The sequence below is a fragment of the Alligator sinensis genome, unplaced genomic scaffold (assembly GCF_000455745.1).
Source record: "Alligator sinensis unplaced genomic scaffold, ASM45574v1 scaffold144_2, whole genome shotgun sequence".
NCBI classification, from domain to species: Eukaryota; Metazoa; Chordata; order Crocodylia; family Alligatoridae; genus Alligator; species Alligator sinensis.
This window is the reverse complement of record NW_005841872.1, coordinates 1115210-1120802: the sequence shown is the minus strand read 5'-3', so window position 1 is coordinate 1120802 and position 5593 is coordinate 1115210.

Below are 5593 nucleotides of genomic sequence, written 5' to 3'. Positions count from 1 at the left end.
GAAAAGCCAGCATTAGTGTTGTAGCTCAGTAGAGCATAGAAAAGCTGTTAATTATCTCCTACACTTTTTAGGCCAACAGGAGCTTGTTTTGTGCTGCCAAGCCATGCTGAAGAATAATACACTGATTAAAAGGAGCAACAGCTGAACACACAAAAAGGACTAAAGACGCTAGCTACGCTCATGGAATGGCACTCTCCTACCGAGGAGCTCTTGTAAACCATAAGCTCATTCAGGTCCCCTAGTTGGGAAACTAGTGGAATTGAAATTCCCCAAGAGAAGGGAAGAGGAGCTAAGCCTTTCTTAGGCAGCCATGACAGAAGTGATATTTGTTGTGTGATTGGCCCCCTGAAAGTGCTCTACAGCCATGCCCTGACAGAAGTGCATGGCTGCAGAGTGTTTTAAAAGTGCCCAATTGTACAACAAATTAACTCTCACTTAATGACGGTTCAGATGAAGGCGCTCCAAAGTGGAGTTCTGTCTGCAGGATGGGAAGGGAGAAGCTCCCATCTGGGGTTTGCCCAGCCTGCACTAGAGGCAGGGGCGGGTGGATTGGAGACCCTCTGAGGTACCATATTTCCAGGTCCAAAAAAGACGACACCTGTCAGGGGCAGGGCAGGGGGAATATGCTGGTGGGTGGGGCCAAGTGATATGCTGGTGCCCTGCCCCTGCCCACTCTGTTGCCCCTTACTGACAAGCCAGAGCCCCCTCACCCCTGCTGCTGCCCCTCACTCCCAATCCACTGACCCCAGCCCTGCCAGTGCACCTCACTCGCAAAAAGCAGTACGCTGCCCCACCTGCTGGTACCCTTCACTCTGAACTTGCAGCCCCCTGGCGCTTCCAGTGCCCCACACACCCAACCCACAGTCATCCCCCCATGCCCCTCACCCCTGCCTCCCCAGGCCTGCTGGTGACCCTCACTCCCAACCCATAGCACCCCCCCCCCAGCCCTGCTGGTGCCCTTTCCTCCCGACCCACAGCTCCCCCCCAGCCCTGCCAGTCCCCTTCACTCCCTATCCGCAGCCGCCCGCCCTGCCGGTGCCCCTCACTCCCGACCCACAGCCCCCTGCCCCCAGATCTGCCGGTGCCCCTCACTCCTGTCTTTCTGTATTCCCTGCTGCCATGTTGAAAATAGATGGGTGGGAGGGAGGAGATCCTGGTTATTTGGTTTGCATTTAAAAAACCTGCCCAGATGCAGCACAGATGACCAAAAAAGAGGTCATGTCCAGGAAAACCCGGATGTATGGTAACCCTATCCAATGTAGGGGCCTCCAATCCACCTCCCCCACCCACCCCCAGCACAGGTTAGACAAATCCCAGACTGGAGCCCTCTCCCCTCCCCCATCCTGCAGACAGCACTGGAGCTGTGGGAGGAGGGGGGGAGAGGGCTAGGGGAGAGAGACTGCAGACACAGCCTTTCTCCCCTGGATCGGCTGCAGAGTGGAGCTTGATTCCCCCTCCCCCCTGACCAAACAGCAAATGTCTGTTAGGTCAGGGAGGTCGCTGTAACTCATGGCGCTTTCTGTGAAACATCAGGAGTTAGAGTGGACAGCTACACATCTATAAAGTGACAATTGGGTAATGAATTGACGTTTCGCAGAAAGTGATGTTCTGCACTTAACACATATTGCTGAATTTTCTTCCTATGGTTCTTTCCTTTGCATATGTGATGTGAACCAGCCAGTGCTACTGTGATACTCTTCTTTTGCTAAGGCTTTGCTTTCTGCAAACGCCTTGCTTACATAAGAGGAAATCCAGAAGTCTGCTTGCAGGACCCAACTGAGAAAGGGAGAGAAAGAGGAGGGGCAATATTAAAAAATGAAAATAGAGTTGTATCTGGAATTGGATATAAATACTGATATCAACTTAGTGTTCTACAAATACAACTCTACTTTCATTTCTTAATATTGTCCCCTCTCCTGAGAGAGAGTGCTGGCTTCACTCAAACAGGAGCAGAGTCCTGTGCAGGTTTGTTTTCTTGGCTGCTGAAGATAAGCCTGAGATGTGTAGTCTTGATATAGATATAAATATGAATAAGGAGCATGATGGAGAATTACAGGCAGGTACTTCTTGTTTAGCAGGCATCTAATGCAGGGAATTGATGAGACTTAAAAATGAGGATTTTTTGAGTGAACTGAAGTCCGTAGAACTATATAGAAAAAAAATGGCCATAATGAGGAGAAAAAAATAATTCCATGACCATGGAAAATAGCACGTCAGTACTTAGGCTCTAGACCTGTAGTTCTCAACCTTTTTAGGTCCAAAATACCCTTTGATAGATTTGAGGCCCCCCTTGGAACATGCCAGCTCTTAGTTTTCACTTAATTTTTTTCTCTAGTCAAAAACACGAGAAATTCTTCTGTTGCAAAGAACTCAGACTATAGCAGGGCAGAACATTTTTTAACACTTTGAAATCTGGGTTTATCTCATGAATCATGTTTGCACACCTAATAGTGATAACATAGTGTGGCACCCCAGGGTGTTGTGGCACCGTGGTTGAGAATCGCTGCCCTAGACTCACGCGAATCATAGCAAATGGACATAACGTATCCCAAAACTGAAGAATATAAAACACCAAACTCAGCTGGTATGAGAGGAAACCTCCTAAAGCTCAAGGACAGTGAACCCAAACCTGAGAATAGATCTATCCTAGATATATGCTTTCCCTTGTCACCCTAGTATGTGAGACTCCCCATGAGGTAAAGCATTGTCATACCTGTTTTACAGACAGAAAACTGAGGCAGATGTTAAGGGTGCCTGTACACAAGCGTGGAGGCTGCTCCAATGTATGGTAATTACCGTGCTCCAGCAGACTTCCACATCTCACATATTGGCGTCCCTGTGCTTAAAAATGGCTGTGGGGGCACTTGAACTAAAGCTTGTTGAAGCATGGGGATGCTGTGGCACTTTAACTAGAATGGCTCTTGGAGCTGCTGTAATTAAACCACCACCCCTCTCACCCTTGAAGCATGTGTAGAAGTGCCCTAAATGACAGCCCAAGGGTTACACAGGAGATCCATACCAGACACTAGATCTGCAGAGTCCTTGTCTAGTGCCTTAAGCAGAAACTTGCTCCTTTTCTCTCTCTTCCTCCTTTGGGAGAGGAATAAAGCTGCCAGAGCTCTAGAAATCTCATCTGACAATAATTTTTGCTAATGTTTTCAAACAGCAAATCAAGATGTTCTTTAAAACCAGAGGTTATAGCCCAGGCACTGCTATAGTGATATAGCTAGACTGCTCCAAGACAGCATCCAAGCTAGCTTGTTCAGAGCTAGCTCAGGTTATTTCTTCATAACATTTTGGTGTTCCAGGCAGAAAGACCTGTAGAGGCTACTTGTTTGCAAAATTCAGGCCAAGTGTTTGAGGTGTAACATGGTGTGAGAGGTTTGACTGAATGGTATGAATAATGAAGACAGGATTTCCTTCACTCTAAAACTAGCCGCGTATCATTCCCTGTACTTAGACCAATACTGAATTTGCCTTTCCATGTTTTGACTTGGTCTGTACATAAAGTCAGACTGGTTTAAGTAGAGGTGTAATTTTTATACTGATTTAGTTAAACAACTCCCATATTGTGTGGACACAAATTTGATCTACTTATACCTGGTTTGTACTGGTTTTGTTTGCATCAGCAAGTTTACAAATGTTGGTTAGACTGCTGTATAACCAGCCTTAAATCAGTAAGTACATACAGAGCTTTGTTACCAGTTTAGCAAAATCAGTCTTTAAACCACTTGAAAGTTAAACTCTAACTTCCGTGTATAGGCAACTTATTCAAGAAAGTTTCTCTATGAAATATATGCATCTGTCTGTAGTTCACAGTTATGTCTACTGGAAGAACTAGCATGCTGCTTTGCTTTCCTTTGGAAGTAGTCTATACCTGTTAATCTCACCAATGTCTGTATCAGGCCAATTTCTGGCAAGCTTGGTGAGATAATGGGAACAGCACAAACACACACAATGTGACAAAACTGGATCAGAAGCATAGTATTACATGGGTATTTACATGGAGACTATTGAAGATGTGCTCCTGCAGTACATATTTGCAGACAACAGGGGAAATGTCATCCACAACCACTGATGTACTCTTCCGTACTCTTCCAGGTACAGAAGCAGTAAATTAATCAGCTGCTGTGTGTCTCAGTGAGAAACTGGAGGAGGCAAATTTAATTTTTGGATTGGCAGCACAGACGGAGGGAGAAAATATTATTTGGGGTGCTGAGTGAATGTGTCAGCACAAGAACTACAATTCCCTTTGTGCTCTGTGTGGCACAACGCATGCACAGTTAGCCTCTTCTTCCTCAGCTGCGCGGAGCTAAGTGCATGTGGGGTGCTGGCCTGGCTGCATGCTGAGTAGTGCCATGGTGCTGATGCTGTTGCTGGCCAGCACAAAATTAGTTTGGGGGGGCTAAGCCTCCCCAAGCCCTGGCCTTCTGCCGCCTTTGATTGGCAGTATTGTCAACATAACTGTAGCTGCTGGTTAGTGTGGCCAAAACTAGGCTATCAACCACCAGCTCATATGTTTATAGTTGTCAGTTGACCACTGTATATTCAGCAGGGGTCAGCAAAGTTTCTGCTGGACTCGTCAGCCATTCAAATAGATTTCTGAAATGGGATACAGTGACCTCACTAGCAGTCCCCTGCCCATGCTGTCATCCACCTTCCAAAATTCCAGTGTGATGCCAGCAGCTCTTGATGGGCTTGGGATCCATTTTGCCTTGTCAATGTTGGTTTGTCTGGTGCATCACATCGTTAATTTTGACTCTGGATGTGCAGCTAACATCAATAGCACTGTTGTGAAATTGTACAAGTCAGTCAATGCCTGTAGCAACCTTTGTAAATGTTGGTGATTCTAGTGTCCAGCAGTTGCAACTGCCTGGTAGTTGTCATTATGGAAGTATGAAATTATAATTTTCCATGTATAGAATCTAATTATTGGCTGGTTGTCTTAAATCTGTCACCCCCAACCCTGTGGCAGGGAAAGCAATGGTGGGGGGCAGGTGGCCAGACCCTTGCCCCTCTCCATGCCTGCACCTGTTCCCCTGGCCACTTGCCAGGGTTTGAATTATACTCCCACTCTTGGTCAGGGTTGGAATTGGGGTCAGAGACAGAGCAGAAGGTAAGTGGTTTGGGGAGGGGGGGAAGAAAGTGGCAAGGAGCAGGCCAGGCCCAGACAGTACTCAAATGCAGGATGTTGGATTAGGAAAAATAACCTCATCTTGGATTTGAGTAAATACTGTATTTCTAATATTTCATACTTAGGTCAAACAATCATGGAAATTCTTGCACCCTTGCTTTCCCTTTTCCTTTAATTTTGTCCAATCTGTCAGTGACTTGTCAGGTAGTATCCAGAGAAACGTGCCCATCCCATCTAAATTGTAGAAACTCTGCAGTGCTCATAGATTCATAGATTGTAGAGTCGGAAGGAACCACAATGGATCATCATGTCTGACCCCCTGCCCCTGGCAGGAAAGAGGACCGAGATCAGATGACCCCAGCCAGGTGACTATCTAGCCTCCTCTTGAAGACCTCCAAGCTAGGTGATAGCACCACCTGTCTTGGAAGCCCATTCCAGATCCTGGCCACCCTTACTGTG